Genomic DNA, 20,871 nt, shown 5'->3' with positions numbered 1-20,871 from the left:
TTTTTCTTGGGCTTCCCTGGTGGCTCCATATGGTAAAGAATCTGCCCGTAATGTGGGAGACCTGGGTTCTTATTTCTTCACTGCATGTAAAATGCTTTGATTTTGCATAATTATTAAAATATCAATAAAACATATGCATTGTATTAGGCTAATAAAGTCAGTTTTATATAAAACTAAAGTTTAAAACTCAGATAATATTACCTTTAACAGGTATATTATGATTATGCCCTGTGCTTAGTTGCTCAGTCATGTCCGACTCTTTGGGACCTCATGGACTATAGCCCTTCAGGCCCCTCTGTCCATTGAATCCTCCAAGCAAGAATACTGGAGTGGGTTGCCATGCCGTCCTCCAGAGCATCTTCCCAACCCAGGAATCAAACCCAGGTCTCCCACTTTGCAGGTGGATTCTTTACTATCTGAGCCAGGAAGGAAGCCTGTTACAATTACATGTGTATTTAAATACATACATATACTGGCACACTGATATCAGTAAATAAAGTAAGAATACAACATAAGTGAGGCAAGAGACAATGCAAAGGAATAGAAAACTCATCTTGAACTATGATCTGCTCTCCAAATGGCAGAACACATAATTACCCATTTTTTTCTCTGTATTCTACTCAGGTAATAAATGTTTTATTCCCTATTCCCTTGGGCGTGCTCAGTCACTTCAGTTGTGTCCAACTCTTGTAGCCTCAAGGACTGTAGCCTGCCAGGATCCTCTGTCCCTGGGACTCTTCAGGCAAGAATACTGGAGTGGCTAATCCTGCCCACCTCCAGATGGTCTTCCCCGCCCAGGGATCAAACTCACATTTGCCTATGTCTCCTGCATTGCAGGTGGATTCTTTACCCACTGAGCCACTTGGGAAGCCCTTTATTTCCTTACCTGTACATCTACTCTCAGTTCTCAAATCACTTAATTTCTGCTTTTTTGCTTCTTTTGACTATGAATAAGTTGCTGTTCAGTTGCTAAGTCAAGTCCCACTCTTTGAGACTCCATAAACTGCAGCACACCAGGAGTCTCTGCCCTCCACTATCTCCCGGAGTTTGCTCAAATTCATGTTGGTTTTTTCAAATCACAAACACACAAAAAATTACTTTGGGAGAACTGAATATTTTAATGGTTATTACACTTTCTGCCATGTGTAAGGAGTGTGGCAGGCAATAGTCTGTGAGGTCACAAAGAGTTGGACATGACTTAGCAACAGACTTTCACATTTTTTTCATAGTTGCCTTATAATGTGTTGGTTTCTGCAGTACAACAAATCAGCTGTATGTATACAAATATTCCTTTCCTCTCACCCCCTCCACCACCCATGTAGGTTACCACATAGCACTGAGCTTATCAGTGCTCCCACTTATCAGGTTCCCACTGGCCATCATTTTACACCTAGCAGTGTATATATGTCAGTCTCAATCTCCCAGTTCATCCCACCCACCCCTCTCCCCTGCCCCACGTCCACATGTCCATTCCCTACATCCATATCTCTATTCCTGCCCTGCAGATACGTTCATTTGTACCACTTTTCTAGAATTCACCTATATGTGTTAATATATGGTATTTGCTTTTCTCTTTCTGATTTACTACACTCTGCTTACTTTTCATAATGCTGGTTAAGGAATTATGCAAGGAGGCTTCCCTGGTGGCTCAGAGGTTAAAGCATCTGCCTCCAATAAGGGAGACCCAGTTTCGATCCCTGGGCAGGGAAGATCCCCTGGAGAAGGAAATGGCAACTCACTCCAGTATTCTTGCCTGGAGAATCCCATGGACGGAGGAGCCTGGTAGGCTACATCCACGGGGTCGCAAAGAGTCGGACACGACTGAGCGACTTCACTTCACTTTTAATTCCCTCTACACTAGCACCAATAATCTTCACTTGGCTGAATGACTTTTTTTTCCAAAATATTTCCCTCTCGAGATCAGAAAATTTTAATATGTCAATACAAATAAATATTTTTCCTAAATTTCCCTGATGATACAAATTATGTGACTTGCAATCAATCACAGATTTTTAAATTTGTAAGAATAAACTTTTGAGGTTTCCTTGCCAAATAAATTTTATTTGATGCTATCCATATAACAGCTATTCAGCATCTGAAATGTACTTCTTCATTTTATAAAAGGAAGGAAAACAGAAATAGGTATTTGTATTGTGCTTTATTTGTTTTACATTAACTCAAAAGTATTGGAAGCCTGCCTATTTTTTTGAACATCCAATGTGGGAAGTCTCTCAAATGAAATTGAAGAGACAAGACCAATATTTCTAAGCTAATTTTATATAGGTTAAGTATTATTTAGACTATGGTTCAGTTATTTTTACCCATTTTTTTGAGTATAGTGACATATGAATATTTAAGTATAAACAAATGATTACAATAAAAATTGCTTATAAATATTTTATTATAAAATATTATTGCTAGTCTAAAATATCTTTCAGTGGTGATTGTTGCTCATACCTTTTAACGTAATGAAGTACTCTAGAGATCTGCTAATTCTTTCAAGTCATAATATAGTCTCACATCAAAACTCTTGTCTTTAAAAGTAATTAGAGTTATATCCATATATTTATTCCAACAGAGGATTCCACTCTGTTATTCAGATATTGTCACTGAATGTAGTAAAATATACAAAATAACAGCACAACCCATCCATTATTTCCTTACTAGGTAGTTTCTGTTCTCTCTCACCTTGCCTGAGGCTCCCTGTAATACCCCAGAGGCCAATTATTAATTCCCCCAAAAGAAACATCTAAGGAATAGAGCTTTAGAACTTCAAAATAAAGAGCAGTACCTAGGATTCTAAGAATCAAGATCTGCAGCATTCCATCTGTACAAAAGTGGATGAATTCTTGATGCACAGAGCAGACACTCAAAAGCAGCGAAATGAGCAGATGACTGAGTGGTAGCCTGCTGACCCCAAACTGTCAGACAAGAATTAATGACAGAAAACTGAGTCAGAGGTATCAGAAAATGTTTACTTCAACTGTTTTCCTAAGGTTGTTTAGGGTCCTTTTTAAAATATATACTAAATGCTTTATATCATGAAATCTTATTTGTTTTCTGGTTGTATTTATAACTCTCAGTTTAATAGCATAGCTGAAATTTATTGTTCTTTTAATAATTCTCACCCTGCTTACTTGTTCTTTTTGCTGCTATACTCTAAAGACATACTTCAAAAGCTCACTCCTAGAGAGATGATAGAAAACAAAATGAGTTGTAGCAGTTTCAAGTTGTAGTAAACAGAAGATTTCAGCCCAGAAAGTAACAGAAAGTATACAGGATTTACCTATAAGAACAATGAAAGTTAACAAACTATTTGGAAAAGCTAGCAAGAATCGTCAGAAATTTCAAATTTATTTACCCAACATGACAATACATATTTACTGAGCTGAGGATGTCCCAGAGAGGCCAGCACAAATTACAAAGTCATAAATGAGAAAACCAGTTAGTTGTAGCAAGTGTTTTGGCCCTAAAATTAGCCACAAGTGTTGTTACTAATTATGAGCCATCTCAGGCATTAAACTGTGAGCATTATTATATCTTTGTTGTCATTCAGTTGCTCGGTCATGTCTGACTCTGCAACCCCATAGATTGCAGCACGACAGGCTTCCCTGTCCTTCTTTATCTCCCGGAGTTTGCTCAAACTCATGTCCATTGAGTCAATGATGCCATTCAATCATCTCATCCTCTGTCAACCCCTTCTCCTTATACCCTCAATCTTTTCTATCATCAGGGTCTTTTCCAATGTGTCAGCTCTTCTCATCAGGTGGCCAAAGTATTGGAGCTTCAGGTTCAGCATCAGTCCTTCAAATTAATATTTAGGGTTGATTTCCTTTAGGATTAACAGGTTTGATCTCCCTGCTGTCCAAGTGACTCTGAAGAGTCTTCTCCAGCACTTTACAAGTCTTTTTGTTTTGTTCTAGTGAAAATAGCCACAGATATACGCTGGTGGTTATGAGTGATTACTTGCCCAACTCCCCTTCCTCCTGCATTTCAGGGTTTTAGGCATAATATTCTGTACGTTGAATTTTTAAAAAACATTCTCTTTTCTTGCCTGGTATTATTAGTTGTTATATTAAAACTTTAAGTTCTTTTGTGAAATTTCAGTGCTTTTTTTTGCTTAAATAGGAAGTGTCAAATGGCTAAGAATGGCCATATTAATACATATTTATGATTTTATAATATAATAAATTCATCATTTCCTAATATTGTGCTTGCCACTGTTACCAAAATTTAATGAACAAAATGAATACATTTACCTAATTGAGTAGTAATATTTACAACCATGTTCTCGATAAATAATAGAAAGTGAAAAAGATTTTTTTTTCCAAAAAACTAATACTGAAGGCAGCTAAATTTTTCATACACAGATGAACAGTCATTTTGGGTAGATTTGCATTTTAAGTTGCATGTATCACTTATATTACATCAAATGCATGATTTTTAACAGATTTGTAATCTGAGAATATTTTATAATAACACTTCTAAAACTGAGTACACCATTTTCTACTTAGAAACATTATTTTTATTGAAAAGTAAAGTTTTAGTTCATTTCTCAATTCATTATTCTTTAAATAACTTTTACAGTTCTTACACTTGTTTGCCTAATAAAGTCATTTAATTTGAACTTCTTTGTAAAGATGTGTTTTCACATAAACACACATAAAGCAATCTTTCCTTCAAAAATCTTGTGATTTTTATTTTTTTAATTTAAGAAAGACCTAAATGGCAACCCACTCCAGTATTCTTGCTTGGAGAATCCCATGGACGGAGGAGCCTGGTGGGCTACAGTCCATGGGGTCGCAAAGAGTCGGACACGACTGAGCGACTTCACTTCACTTTTTCTTATGGGTCAAATGCTGTATTTCTAACTTTTATAAAAATGTAGACCCAAGAAAATTTTACCTAACTTTTCTCTAGGTAATAGAATGCAATCATGACAATAAAAGGGCTTCCAAGGTGGTGCTTGCTTATGTTTAAGGATCTGCCTCCCAATGCAGGAGACATAAGAGATGTGAGTTTGATGCCAAGTTCAAGAAGATCCCTGGAGGAGGGCCTGACAACCCACTCCAGTATTCTTACCTGGAGAATCCCATGGACAGAGGAGACTGACAGGCTCTGGTCCTTAGGGTTGCAAAGAGTTGGACACACTGAAGCAACTTAGCATGCACACATGATAATAAATATATTTGATAGTGTGAGTTTAACTTGGGAACATGATAAGGATTGGTGCAAATGATGGAATAGTAGAGTAGAGAGCATGATTGTTTGCCACATGGATAACATTGATTCTTGCCTTGATTGGGAATTCAGGCTTGTTACCTGATAAATCACTTTTATCAAGAGCATTATATAATTTTTGTTTTATATGGCACAAACCATTTTTTATTATAAAATTATTACTTATATAAATTAAATTAATTTTAATTAATTAATTAATTTAAAAGATTGAGCCAAACACATCTTCAGGGTTAGTATGGTCCATAGTCCACCACTTTACAATCAGTTTACAATTCAGATTTCTAGTTGAAATTATATTCATATATTGCTCCTTCTTCAGTTAGCAGTTTTAAATATGGCTTTTTGAATTCTTGTTATAAAAATTAATAGCTGAAAGATAGTAGTATTGAATCAATTGTTCTAATTTATAAAGTCAAAATTATATTTCCTTTTGTACTATTACTTGTTTATCATTTTGAATTTGACTACTACAAAAATCTCAATATATAAGTTAAAATACACCCTGGAAAAAACAAGATTTTTCTCTAATTATTCCCATTTAAGAAAATTAATAACAATTGCACTAAAAACTTTGTTTTCTTCTGACAAAATTATAACAGTTAATAGTTCAATTGTCCCTCAGAATTTTACTCTAAGAAACAAAAAATAAAATAATATTAAAATCCAATGAATTATAGTTCCTAAATTATACTTGCATTTTTTTGAGTTTTAAGAAACTTAAAAAGACATCTTTACATTTTTTGAAAATTTTTATGAGTGAAACATATCAATTTTTAAAGACAAGCGCTATGTAGTAAATCTTTTTGTAATTTTCATCAGTTATGATGGCTTTATTCTACTTGAAATTTTGCATCAATTTGTTTTTTTATATATGCCTTAAGGGATTATATATTACAAAAACATGATCTGGTTGCTGCTGCTGCTGCCAAGTTGCTTCAGTCGTGTCCGACTCTGTGCGACCCCATAGACGGCAGCCCACCAGGCTCCCCCGTCCCTGGGATTCTCCAGGCAAGAACACTGGAGTGGGTTGCCATTTCCTTCTCCAATGCAGGAAAGTGAAAAGTGAAAATGAAGTCGCTCAGTCGTGTCCGACTCTTCGCAACCCCATGGACTGCAGCCCACCAGGCTCCTCCATCCATGGGATTTTCAGGCAAGAGTACTGGAGTGGGGTGCCATTGCCTTCTCCCTGATCTGGTTGAAGGAATGCTAAAATATTAAAATTACGTGTTAGAGCTTAAGTTGATTTATCCCTTAGTCTGTCTATACTTTTTAAAGCCTAAAACTAAAGACTAAATTGGATTTAGCCTTGATTTGATACACTATACAGCTGGTTATAATCTCATAATTAGGTATGTGTTCTGCATTATTTTTTGTGTGGTTAAGGGGTTTTCTCAAGCACTGTCTTCACAAGACACACATAGATGACTGAGTCTTTGAATTATTGTCTACTTATAAATACTTACTTGATAGGAGAATGCTAATTTAGATGAACATAGGATTCCTGACAACCTTGCTTTATTTTAATAAACTGTGTCCCCTTTCCTAACTTTTATATAGCAGTTGAGAATTCTAGTGGCAGCCTGATTCGTTATTCTAAAGTTAATTTATTGCTTTATCCTAGAAGTTGATATTTTAGTTTTCTTTTAAAGAATGGATTGTAGTCTTTCCAGCACCCTCCCCCCGCCAACCCTGCCACCATCAGTCTGGTTCAGTTTTCTTTCAGTGTGAAAGGTGACATCTTTCTTCAGTTAGGGAAAATCTTCCATTATATACTTAATTATTGTTCTTTTTTATTAATCATTTCTTTTCCTACTTCTGAAACATCAATTGCTCCTATGTCAAATGTATTGGATATATTCACTAAATCTTTAATCATTTTCCCCATTCTTTCTTTTTTATGTCATTTTATTCTGTTTTGAGTTATTCCTTGCCCTCAGAGTTCAAGGCTACTAAGTCAGAACTCAAGGGTGGTTACTTTATCTAGTAAATTAATTTTCCTTTAGGTCTAGGAAATAATTTATGATATATAATTGAATCTAATTAAGCTTTTGATTATTTACTACTCTTGTTGCTGTCTTCTCCTCCAGCAGTTTTAATTTGCCAAGTTGTTATTTTTTTCTTTTTTTTTTTTTTTGCTATTATTCTTAAGATTTTTTTCTAAATCCTGTGTACTTTAGAAGGATACTCATTTTTATTTGTCAACTCATTTTGGCTCATTTATGAGTACTGAAATGTACAAGAAAAACTGGTAAAAGGAATTAAACACATATATAGCTTCTAACTCCAATTGTTCATATTATATAAGCAGACAGACTGAAAATTCTCTGGTTAAGGCATTCTACTCCCTGACAACCATGAATATCCTAATTGTACAGAAGACAGGTAGATTAGGGTTAAAATCCCATGGAGAAAGGAGATAAATTAAAATTTCAAACTTCTCAACATCTTCCCATCCTTTCAAAATAAACTAATATAAACAAAATGATATGTCATATTAATCTACATTCATACTGCAAAATTAATATTCACACATTCATTCACATAGGTAATAGATTGACTCCTTAGGTAAAACTGCACTTTGTATATTTAAAGAACTTTATTTTCAATATTTACCATATAAAAGTCAGTTAATTGTAAAAAGTCTCTTTTTCGTGAATGTCCTCAAATGGATGTTTTAAGTATATGCATGTCTTTCCAGGTGGCTCAGTGGTAAAGAATCTGCCTGCCAATGCAGGAGACACAGGAGATGTGGGTTTGATCCTTGGGTAAGGAAGATCCCCTGGAGAAGGAAATGGCTACCTGTTCCAGTATTCTTGCCTGCAAAATTCCATGAACAGAGAAGCCTGTTGATCTATAGTCTAAGGGGTCGCAAAGAGTTGGACATGATCGAGCACACGTGCACACACATACGCATGTGCGCGCGCACACACACACACACACATTTATACATGCCTTCTACATTATCTTTAAGAAAAACCCATTAGTTTTATTATGATTTTCTTTTCCCTAGGTAAAAGCAAAAAAATTTCAAAGTTAACTTTCATAAAATTAGTTATCACTGAAAACTTCTTATGAATGGAGAGTGAAAAAAGACAATTTAACCTTATATTGGCATCTGTCAAATCTTTTGCTTGGATGGTGTCAATCAAAGACTAGAATATTCTGCATTAGGTAGAGATTTAAATATAACCTTCACATTCTGCTGATAATCTGACTGTATAATGCAGGTTTTCCATATATTATTTTGCTTTATATGAATTCTTTCGGGATTTCATAAGGAGATTTTCAAAGTTCAGAAGAACTCATGTTTAATTAATTAGTTTAAAAAAAAACATTTCCAGGGCTAGAGAATGGGAGGCAGAATCATTATGAGTAGATTATACTGGGAACATTCAAGTAGAATAGATGTCTTATTTTTTTTCCTTTTTTTAAATTTTATTTTTTAAATTTACAATATTGTATTGGTTTTGCCATAAATCAACATGAATCCACCACAGGTATATATGTGTTCCCTATCCTGAACCCTCCTCTCTCCCTCCCTCCCGGTACCATCCCTCTGGGTCATCCCAGAGCACCAGCCCCAAGCATGAGTATCGTACATAGAACCTGGACTGGTGACTCATTTCATAAATGATATTATACATGTTTCAATGCCATTCTCCCAAATCATCCCACCCTCTCCCTCTCCCACAGAATCCAAAAGACTGTTCTATGCATCAGTGACTCTTTTGCTGTCTCGTATACAGGGTTGACTAAACGAACCTAGTTGGCAAAGTAATGTCTCTGCTTTTGAATATGCTATCTAGGTTGGTCATAACTTTCCTTCCAAGGAGTAAGCGTCTTTTAATTTCATTGCTGCAGTCACCATCTGCAGTGATTTTGGAGCCCCAAAAATAAAGTCTGACACTGTTTCCACTGTTTCCCCATCTATTTGCCATGAAGTGATGGGACCGGATGCCATGATTTTCATTTTCTGAATGTTGAGCTTTAACGCAACTTTTTCACTCTCCACTTTCACTTTCATCAAGAGGCTTTTTAGTTCCTCTTCACATTCTGCCATAAGCGTGGTGTCATCTGCATATCTGAGGTTACTGATATTTCTCCCGGCAATCTTGATTCCAGCTTGTGTTTCTTCCAGTCCAGCGTTTCTCATGATGTACTCTGCATATAAGTTAAATAAACGTGATGACAATATACAGCCTTGACGTACTCCTTTTCCTATTTGGAACCAGCCTGTTGTTCCATGTCCAGTTCTAACTGTTGCTTCCTGACCTGCATACAGATTTCTCAAGAGGCAGATCAGGTGGTCTGGTATTCCCATCTCTTTCAGAATTTTCCACAGTTTATTGTGATCCACATAGTCAAAGGCTTTGGCATAGTCAATAAAGCAGAAATAGATGCTTTTCTGGAACTCTCTTGCTTTTATCCAGCGGATGTTGGCAATTTGATCTCTGGTTCCTCTGCCTTTTCTAAAACCAGCTTGAACATCAGGAAGTTCACAGTTCACATATTGCTGAAGCCTGGCTTGGAGAATTTTGAGCATTACTTTACTAGCATGTGAGATGAGTCCAATTGTGAGGTAATTTGAGCATTCTTTGGCATTGCCTTTCTTTGGGATTGGAATGAAAACTGACCTTTTCCAGTCCTGTGGCCACTGCTGAGTTTTCCAAATTTGCTGGCATATTGAGTGCAGCACTTTCACAGCATCATCTTTTAGGATTTGGAATAGCTCAACTGGAATTCCATCACCTCCACTAGCTTTGTTCGTAGTGATGCTTTCTAAGGCCCACTTGACTTCACATTCCAGGATGTCTGGCTGTAGGTCAGTAATCACACTATCGTGATTATCTGGGCTGTGAAGATCTTTTTGTACAGTTCTTCTAGTCAAGGCTATGGGTTTTTCTGTGGTCATGTATGGATGTGAGAGTTGGACTGTGAAGAAGGCTGAGCACTGAAGAATTGATGCTTTAGAACTGGGGTGTTGGAGAAGACTCTTGAGAGTCCCTTGGACTGCAAGGAGATCCAACCAGTCCATTCTGAAGGAGATCAGCCCTGGGATTTCTTTGGAAGGAATGATGCTAAAGCTGAAACTCCAGTACTTTGGCCACCTCATGCGAAGAGTTGACTCATTGGAAAAGACTCTGATGCTGGGAGGGATTGGGGGCAGGAGGAGAAGGAGACGACAGAGGATGAGATGGCTGGATGGCATCACTGACTCCATGGACGTGAGTCTGAGTGAACTCTGGGAATTGGTGACGGACAGGGAGGCCTGGCATGCTGCGATTCATGGGGTTGCAAAGAGTTGGACACAACTGAGCGACTGATCTGATCTGATCTGATACAATGTTATTGTTACCATCTTTCTAAATTCCTTATATATGCATTAGTATACTGTATTGGTGTTTTTCTTTCTGGCTTACTTCACTCTGTATAATAGGCTCCAGTTTCATCCACCTCATTAGAACTGATTCAAATGCATTCTTTTTAATGGCTGAGTAATACTCCATTGTGTATATGTACCACAGCTTTCTTATCCATTCATCTGCTGATGGACATCTAGGTTGCTTCCATGTCCTGGCTATTATAAACCGTGCTGCGATGAACATTGGGGTACACGTGTCTCTTTCCCTTCTGGTTTCCTCAGTGTGTGTGCCCAGCAGTGTGATGTTTTAGACTTGGATTAAGCATCTTCACACACACTACAGCAGTATTTACTTAATGTGACTAGGGAGATGAGAATAAGTGACTATAGTCCCTGCTTAAAAAAGAACTTCAAAACTAATAACTCCAAAACAGCTAAAGTATTAACAAATTATTAGTTTCACATTTTCAAAATCAAAGCTTCAAAAGTATTCTTTAATTCTGTCAAATAATAAACAAGATAAATATAATATATGTTATTGTATATAAAATATTATATGCACATCACAATGTAAGGTAAATTATTTCATTCTCCTAGTTCAAGATGGTGTATGCCACATAGATATACCCTATTTTCCCTTCCCCAATGATATGGCTAAAATATTTAGAATAACTTGTACACACACACACATGCATTAAAGAAAAAAATTCAAAAGGCATATAGTTTAAACTTTCCTTTTACAGTGCATTAGGGCTGTCTTTCTTGAAGTATATGTCGCTACAGCACTATTCTGGTCAGTTGATCTTTAAAACAATTTCCTAACAGGCTATTCAAGCTTTGTATTTGACACACAGGTCTCTGTTTTACTGCTTTACCCAAAGATTTGATTCTCAAACACATTTGAGATATACAAATATGCTTATAATTAATTGTGCATAATATTTTAATTTTCTTTGCATTTTCTCAGGTTATTCCCCATTGTATATAACTTACTCTACCTCATTATTCAAGATGGCAAAATCTGACTTATTCTGTAGGATTAAGGAGTCAGATCCAAGTTTAATCCAATAAAAAAATCCATCCTACAATGCTTCATCAATGACTCCAGTCAGAGTTAATAATTTCATTTGGTATGAATATCTTGTAGAGGTAGAAGATGTGAGTACAGAGAAATGTTCTTATAAAATTCTCATTGCTCAGAAAAATCTGAGCCTTATGCCGATAAATATATAAACAGACTTTAGGAAGGTTATTAGTGAAGACATTTAAAGGTTGGCATATTCTAGTGCATATTTTCTGTCTTCCACTACATTAAAATATAGTTTTTATTCTATAGAATTCTAACAAAGACATCCCCGTAGCTTAAACATATTTCAGTTATTATTTTTCAGGAATAGAAACATTAAAAAATATATTTTAGGTTAATTTTCAGAGTGCAAAGATAATTACTTAGCTATAATATGTTTCTATCTTTCCTTCTTAATATAACTTGCATATATGATTATCAAAGCATATTAGAAATAGAATGAACATTAAAGAAGAACATAAAAAGCAACATTTCTCTCCCTCAATTCAGCCTGTAAATATTTCTGAATCTAAATTACTGGAAGCTTTTGACTCTTAGCTATAATTTGAAGGATATCTTCCTTTCTGCTTCAGAATAACTTAGTTTTTAGCTTTCACAGCCTCTTGATTTGGGGCAGATAAATTAATTTTAAAATTCCACAGTTACAGCATTTTTTCAGCAAATAAAAGTCATTTTGAGTTATCAAAAGGAGGTCTATACTTGACCTTCCCAGCATAGACTCAAATTATTTTTCAGATTCAATGACTAAGATTGGAAAATATGACCACAACTGTGAGTCTTAAAATAAAAATGACTTTAAAACAATTGGATTAAACTACTTATTACCAGAATTTTCTGAAATTTTAATTCTAGGGAAGTAATCATTGAGTTGAAGTTAAAATTAGCAACAGAAATTATATAAGATTTTTTTTTTCCAATATTGAAGCCAGAAATGTATCCTGGAAGATGTGAAAGGTACTATTGGAGTTAGGTACAATCAAGCAGTTATAAACAACATTGATTTTATATTATCAGCTGTGTCTGACTCTGCAAACTCATGGACTTTAGCCTGCCAGGCTCCTCTGTCCACGGGATTCTCCAAGCAAGAGTATTGGAGTGGGTTGCCATTCCCTTCTGCAGGGGATCTTCCCAACCCAGGGACTGAACCCATTTCTCCTGCATTGCAGCAGATTCTTTACAGTCTGAGCCACCAGGGACGCCTTATATAATCTAAAAGGTCATTCAAATTTTAATCATGGTAAATCATAAGACAAGAAAAAAAAGTGAATTTGAATTTATAAGAATTTGAATCTATATAAGATATCTATATATATCTATATCTATATATATATCTTTCTGTATATTTATATCTACAGAAAGAAGGAATGCTAATGAAACTGTTTCCTATACCACTTGGATGAACTCAGAGAGCTGAAATTTACATGTATCTCACTCGTAGAATCATTCTACCTACTGAGAAAGAGAAATTTTCTCTTAATATGATTGGATGAATCTGAAAGAAATCTAAGGAGCTGGGTTGCAGGGTACACCACACATCTAATCTAGCAGACTAAGCACAAAATGAGACCATCCTAGTGCTCAACCACATAATCTTTGCCATTTTCAAGAACACATCAGAAGAGTTAATGTAATACTTGTGTTATTGAAGGTGACTTTGCCCTTGCTTTAGTTGTACAGTGCAGTTCCTAGAACAAATAATGTATTTATCTTTGAAAGGAAAGTAATTACATGCAAATGCTGTAGGTCCTATAAAAATCAATTTTTCCCCAGACAAATGATTTGTAAGAAGAAAAAGCGACAGCCTCAATAGCTATAATGCCTGTCTAGAGAAAATTAGAAGACTTTTATACATACATTTTAATGTGTAAAGTTCATACCATATAATTATAAGTAAGAAAAAAAAAGGTATTTTGCTTGAAAACTCAGTTCTCAATGATTGTCTGATACAAGGAATTTTTGCAGACCCATTGTTTCAGTTGTAAATTAAATATAAACTAAAATAACTTTTAAAACAAAATTAAAAATAGCTTTTTCCCATTAACCTCTTATAGATTAAAAGTATAGTTAATTCACTTCATTGTAATATGTGTGATATTATGCAGGGTAAGACCAAAGATAACAAGTGTTTCTTGGGCCTGTAATTTATTTCACATGCACATGAAACTTGTTTGTAATTTGAGGGCACTGATAGATGACATAATTTGAAATTTGACATAATTTGATCTGGAAACACTGACCTGTGGAATATGTGATGAACCAGTATTATTAAAATTCAAGGTTTCCACTTTTCCATTCCCATTCTTCTAAAGGGGATTCTGGTTTAACATAGCTATTTTCCTTCTTCACTCTTAAAGAACAGTCATTCTAAACCTGGAATTTAAAAAAAAAACTACTCATGCAGAAAAGAGGAAGGAACATTAAATATTGGAACATCTCAGAGTGGGTAATGTTGTTCAGGAGTTTTGAAGGCAAGTTGAAAAGAAGCTATACTGTGAGCAGAAAAGTAATAGGCATCATAGGAGTGGTGTCAGAGAGATTGCTTGTATGTGTGTGTGTGGACTAAGTTCTAGAAAAACAAAAATTAGTTTATTTTTATTTTGTATTTTGTTACCTAGATTATATTATTTTAATCTCAATATAATTTCAACTTGAAACTAAAAGTTAAATCTCTACTTGTATTTTTTAAACAGTTCTACTTAAATACATTTTATAGACAGACATATGTGGATAGTCAACTAGATAATATATCAACTAATATATACGAACAATCAGATTTTGGATTTACTTGTTCATGTTCCTCATGATAATATTAAATGCAATCAAAGTTAAAATAGATGTCCTTCACAGAATTCTAAAGTATTATTAATGTTAATTCAGTAAATCTACCCAAAATTTACTTTTAAGATATATGAAAATTTCCAATTTAGTTTGAGATACAATTTTCTTAAATGATAGATTCCTAAATACTTATAATTCCAAAGTGTCAGTAAGAAGTCTTATATAATGATATTCCAAATAATCTTATCTCCCTTGATGTAGCCATTTCTGAAGTCCAAATGAGTGTGGTGCTCTAGAAAGCCATACCTCAAGCACTATTTTGTTTTCAGTGGTATTATCTTACCTATTTTGATGCAATGAACCTAGTAATGTTGCAATATACAAGTCCATAAGGCAGATATCACTCTCTTGAGACATATTCTGGTTTAGAGAAGATTCCTGTATTGAAGGTTGATTCTCCAATAGAATTCAGAGCCAATATAAATGAGGGTAGTCTATTTAGTAAATACTATTTTTACTTAATTAGACTGAGAAAGAAGGAGTTAAATCAGTTGGCCTCTGATTCATTTCTCTCCAATTTATAGAAGAATAGTATTCCAGTAGAAAACAAGCAAGCAGTAGATGTGGTCTAATCTCCTTATAAACATACTGATAACAACTCTTTTAGTAAATAGATGAATGGCATGTGTTAGGAAGAGAGTACTAGCTGTGGATTTCTCTGAACAGAATGATCCCAGTTCAGCACTGCTGATATGTAAACAGACCTAGAATCTATGGGTTTATAAGGCATGAATCTCTGAAGAATGTCACGTAAGCTACATAGCTCTCTGGGATACAAAATAAGGATGTCTCAAAACTTACCAGTTCTCCTAGTGAAAGATTATCCACATAGCTCTTCTACTCTGAGTCAGAAAGCATGTGTCTGATGAGAAGCAGAAAGATATGGAGAGCCGTCCTGGATTTCCTGAACATCTCCTTATTTGAAAATGGCCCTGGATTCTTTGTATCTTTGAAATTATTAACAAGGCTAGATCCCAGGCAAGGTCCTAGACTTATATGAATCTAATTTGACAATTCAATTATTGATGTTAGTACAGTGATGCTTTCCCAGGTTACTCAGAGGTTATGGAGGTCACTGCATGTTGCAAATCACCTGAGTTATATCACTGATGTCTTCAAAACTGTGGTAGTCTTTTTTTTTTTTTTTTAATCTCTTACAAAGGATTCTATAGTGAAGTATTGAAAATAAAGCTACATGTACTAAAAGAATAAAGAAAAAGAAAATATCTCTGGTGCAGTACAGGAATTAAGCATGGAGAACTAAAAACCCTTCCACAAAACTAACAAATCAGATCAGATCAGATCAGTCGCTCAGTCGAGTCTTACTCTTTGTGACCCCATGAATCGCAGCACGCCAGGCCTCCCTGTCCATCACCAACTCCCGGACTTCACTCAGACTCATGTCCCTCGAGTCAGTGATGCCATCCAGCCATTTCATCCTATGTCGTCCCCTTCTCCTCCTGCCCTCAATCCCTCCCAGCATCACAGTCTTTTCCAATGAGTCAACTCTTCACATGAGGTGGCCAGAGTACTGGAGTTTCAGGCTTAGCATCATTCCTTCCAAAGAAATCCCAGGGCTGATCTCCTTCAGAATGGACTGGTTGGACCTACTTGCAGTCCAAGGGACTCTCAAGAGTCTTCTCCAACACCACAGTTCAAAAGCATCAATTCTTCGGCACTCAGCCTTCTTCACAGTCCAACTCTCACATCCATACATGACCACAGGAAAAACCATAGCCTTGACTAGACGAACCATTGTTGGCAAAATAATGTCTCTGCTTTTGAATATGCTACTAGGTTGGTCATAACTTTCCTTCCAAGGAGTAAGCGTCCTTTAATTTCATGGCTGCAATCACCATCGGCAGTGATTTTGGAGCCCAAAAATAAAGTCTGACAGTTTCCACTGTTTCCCCATCTATTTCCCATGAAGTGATGGGACCAGATGTCATGATCTTCGTTTTCTGAATGTTGAGCTTTAAGCCAACTTTTTCACTCTTCACTTTCACTTTCATCAAGAGGCTTTTTAGTTCCTCTTCACATTCTGCCATAAGCGTGGTGTCATCTGCATATCTGAGGTTATTGATATTTCTCCCAGCAATCTTGATTCCAGCTTGTGTTTCTTCCAGTCCAACATTTCTCATGATGTACTCAGCATATAAGTTAAATAAACAGGGTGACAATATACAGCCTTCACGTACTCCTTTTCCTATTTGGAACCAGTCTGTTGTTCCATGTCCAGTTCTAACTGTTGCTTCCTGACCTGCATCCAAATTTCTCAAGAGTCAGATCAGGTGGTCTGGTAATTCCAATCTCTTGAATTTTCCACAGTTTATTGTGATCCATACAGTCAAAGGCTTTGGCATAATCCATAAAGCAGAAATAGATGTTTTTCTGGAACTCTCTTACTTTTTCCATGATCCAGCAGATGTTGGCAATTTGATCTCTGGTTCCTCTTCCTTTTCTAAAACCAGCTTGAACATCAGGAAGTTCACGGTTCACATATTGCTGAAGCCTGGCATGGAGAATTTTGAGCATTATTTACTAGCGTGTGAGATGACTGCAACTGTGCGGTAGTTTGAGCATTCTTTGGCTTTGCCTTTTTCTGGGGTTGGAATGAAAACTGACCTTTTCCAGTCCTGTGGCCACTGCTGAGTTTTCCAAATTTGCTGGCACATTGAATGCAGCACTTTCACAGCATCATCTTTCAGGATTTGGAACAGCTCAACTGGAATTCTGTCACCTCCACTAGCTTTGTTCGTAGTGATGCTTTCTAAGGCCCACTTGACTTCACATTCCAGGATGTCTGGCTGTAGGTCAGTGATCACACCATCGTGATTATCTGGGTCATGAAGATCTTTTTTGTACAGCTCTTCTGTGTATTCTTGCCATCTCTTCTTAATATCTTCTGCTTCTGTTAGGTCCATACCATTTCTGTCCTTTATCGAGCTCATCTTTGCATGAAATGTTCCTTTGGTATCTCTGATTTTCTTGAAGAGATCTCTAGTCTTTCCCATTCTGTTGTTTCCCTCTATTTCTTTGCATTGATCGCTGAAGAAGGCTTTCTTATCTCTTCTTGCTATTCCTTGGAACTCTGCATTTTGATGTTTATATATTTCCTTTTCTCCTTTGCTTTTCGCTTCTCTTCTTTTCACAGCTATTTGTAAGGCCTCCCCAGACAGCCATTTTGCTTTTTTGCATTTCTTTTCCGTGGGGATGGTCTTGATCCCTGTCTCCTGTACAATGTCACAAACCTCTGTCCATAGTTCATCAGGCACTCTATCTATCAGATCTAGGCCGTTAAACCTATTTCTCACTTCCACTGTATAATCATAAGGGATATGATTTAGGTCATACCTGAATGGTCTAGTGGTTTTCCCTACTTTCTTCAATTTAAGTCTGAATTTGGCAATAAGGAGTTCATGGTCTGAGCCACAGTCAGCTCCTGGTCTTGTTTTTGCTGACTGTATAGAGCTTCTCCATCTTTGGGTGCAAAGAATATAATCAATCTGATTTCAATGTTGACCATCTGGTGATGTCCATGTATAGAGTCTTCTCTTGTGTTGTTGGAAGGGGGTGTTTGTTATGAACAGTGCATTTTCTTGGCAAAATTCTATTAGTCTTTACCCTGTTTCATTCCGTATTCCAAGGCCAAATTTGCCTGTTACTCTAGGTGTTTCTTGACTTTCTACTTTTGCATTCCAGTCCCCTATAATGAAAAGGACATCTTTTTTGGGTGTTAGTTCTAAAAGGTCTTGTAGGTCTTCATAGAACCGTTCAACTTCAGCTTCTTCAGCGTTACTGGTTGGGGCATAGACTTGGATTACTTGATATTGAATGGTTTGCCTTGGAAACAAAGAGAGATCATTCTGTCGTTTTTGAGATTGCATCCAAGTATTGCGTTTCAAACTCTTTTGTTGACCATGATGGCTACTCCATTTCTTCTGAGGGATTCCTGCCCTCAGTAGTAGATATAATGGCTAAGTTAAATTCACCCATTACAGTCCATTTCAGTTCGCTGATTCCTAGAATGTCGACATTCACTCTTGCCATCTTTTGTTTGACCACTTCCAATTTGCCTTGATTCATGGACCTGACATTCCAGGTTCCTATGCAATATTGCTCTTTACATCATCGGACCTTGCTTCTATCACCAGTCACATCTACATCTGGGTATTGTTTTTGCTTTGGCTCCATCCCTTCATTCTTTCTGGAGTTATTTCTCCACTGCTCTTCAGTAGCATATTGGGCACCTACTGACCTGGGGAGTTTCTCTTTCAGTATCCTATCATTTTGCCTTTTCATACTGTTCATGGGGTTCTCAAGGTAAGGATACTATATATAATTATTTCTGAAATCTTTTTTTTTTTAATTTTATTTTTAAACTTTACATAATTGTATTAGTTTTGCCAAATACCAAAATGAATCCGCCACAGGTATACATATGTTCCCCATCCTGAACCCTCCTCCCTCCTCCCTCCCCATACCATCCCTCTGGGTCGTCCCAGCGCACTAGCCCCAAGCATCCAGTATCGTGCATCGAACCTGGACTGGCAACTCTTTTCATACATGATATTTTACATGTTTAAATGCCATTCTCCCAAATCTTCCCACCCTCTCTCTCTCTCCTACAGAGTCCATAAGACTGATTTATATATCAGTGTCTCTTTTGCTATCTCGTACACAGGGTTATTGTTACCATCTTTCTAAATTCCATATATATGCTTTAGTATACTGTATTGGTGTTTTTCCTTCTGGCTTAATTCACTCTGTATAATAGGCTCCAGTTTCATCTACCTCATTAGAACTGATTCAAATGTATTCTTTTTAATGGCTGAGTAATACTCCATTGTGTATATGTACCACTGCTTTCTTTATCCATTCATCTGCTGATGGACATCTAGGTTGCTTCCATGTCCTGGCTATTATAAACAGTGTGCGATGAACATTGGGGTACATGTGTCTCTTTCCCTTCTGGTTTCCTTGGTGTGTATGCCCAGCAGTGGGATTGCTGGATCATAAGGCAGTTCTATTTCCAGTTTTTTAAGAAATCTCCACACTGTTCTCCATAGTGGCTGTACTAGTTTGCATTCGCACCAACAGTGTAAGAGGGTTCCCTTTTCTCCACACCCTCTCCAGCATTTATTATTTGTAGACTTTTGGATTGCAGCCATTCTGACTGGTGTGAAATGGTACCTCATAGTGGTTTCGATTTGCATTTCTCTGATAATAAGTGATGTTGAGCATCTTTTCATGTGTTTGTTAGCCATCTGTATGTCTTCTTTGGAGAAATGTCTATTTAGTTCTTTGGCCCATTTTTTGATTGGGTCATTTATTTTCCTGGAGTTGAGCTGGAGGAGTTGCTTGTATATTTTTGAGATAAGTTGTTTGTCAGTTGCTTCATTTGCTATTATTTTCTCCCATTCTGAAGGCTGTTTTTTCACCTTGCTAATAGTTTCCTTTGATGTGCAGAAGCTTTTAAGTTTAATTAGGTCCCATTTGTTTATTTTTGCTTTTATTTCCAATATTCTGGGAGGTGGGTCATAGAGGATCCTGCTGTGATGTATGTCAGAGAGTGTTTTGCCTATGTTCTCCTGTAGGAGTTTTATAGTTTCTGGTCTTACGTTGAGATCTTTAATCCATTTTGAGTTTATTTTTGTATATGGTGTTAGAAAGTGGTCTAGTTTCCTTCTTTTACAAGTGGTTGACCAGATTTCCCAGCACCACTTGTTAAAGAGATTGTCTTTAATCCATTGTATATTCTTGCCTCCTTTGTCAAAGATAAGGTGTCCATATGTGCGTGGATTTATCTCTGGGCTTTCTATTTTGTTCCATTGATCTATATTTCTGTCTTTGTGCCAGTACCATACGGTCTTGATAACTGTGGCTTTGTAGTAGAGCCTGAAGTCAGGTAGGTTGATTCCTCCAGTTCCATTCTTCTTTCTCAAGATCGCTTTGACTATTAGAGGTTTCTTGTATTTCCATACAAATTGTGAAATTATTTGTTCTAGCTCTATGAGGAATACTGTTGGTAGCTTGATAGGGATTGCATTGAATCTATAAATTGCTTTGGGTAGTATACTCATTTTCACTATATTGATTCTTCCAATCCATGAACATGGTATATTTCTCCATCTATTAGTGTCCTCTTTGATTTCTTTCACGAGCGTTTTATAGTTTTCTTTATATAGGTCTTTAGTTTCTTTAGGTAGATATATTCCTAAGTATTTTATTCTTTCCGTTGCAATGGTGAATGGAATTGTTTCCTTAATTTCTCTTTCTGTTTTCTCTTTATTAGTGTATAGGAATGCAAGGGATTTCTGTGTGTTGATTTTATATCCTGCAA

This window comes from Bos javanicus, chromosome 20 (assembly GCF_032452875.1).
Source record: "Bos javanicus breed banteng chromosome 20, ARS-OSU_banteng_1.0, whole genome shotgun sequence".
In the NCBI taxonomy this organism is placed as follows: domain Eukaryota; kingdom Metazoa; phylum Chordata; class Mammalia; order Artiodactyla; family Bovidae; genus Bos; species Bos javanicus.
The sequence above is the reverse complement of the archived record's forward strand: the minus strand, read 5'-3'. Positions refer to the sequence as shown.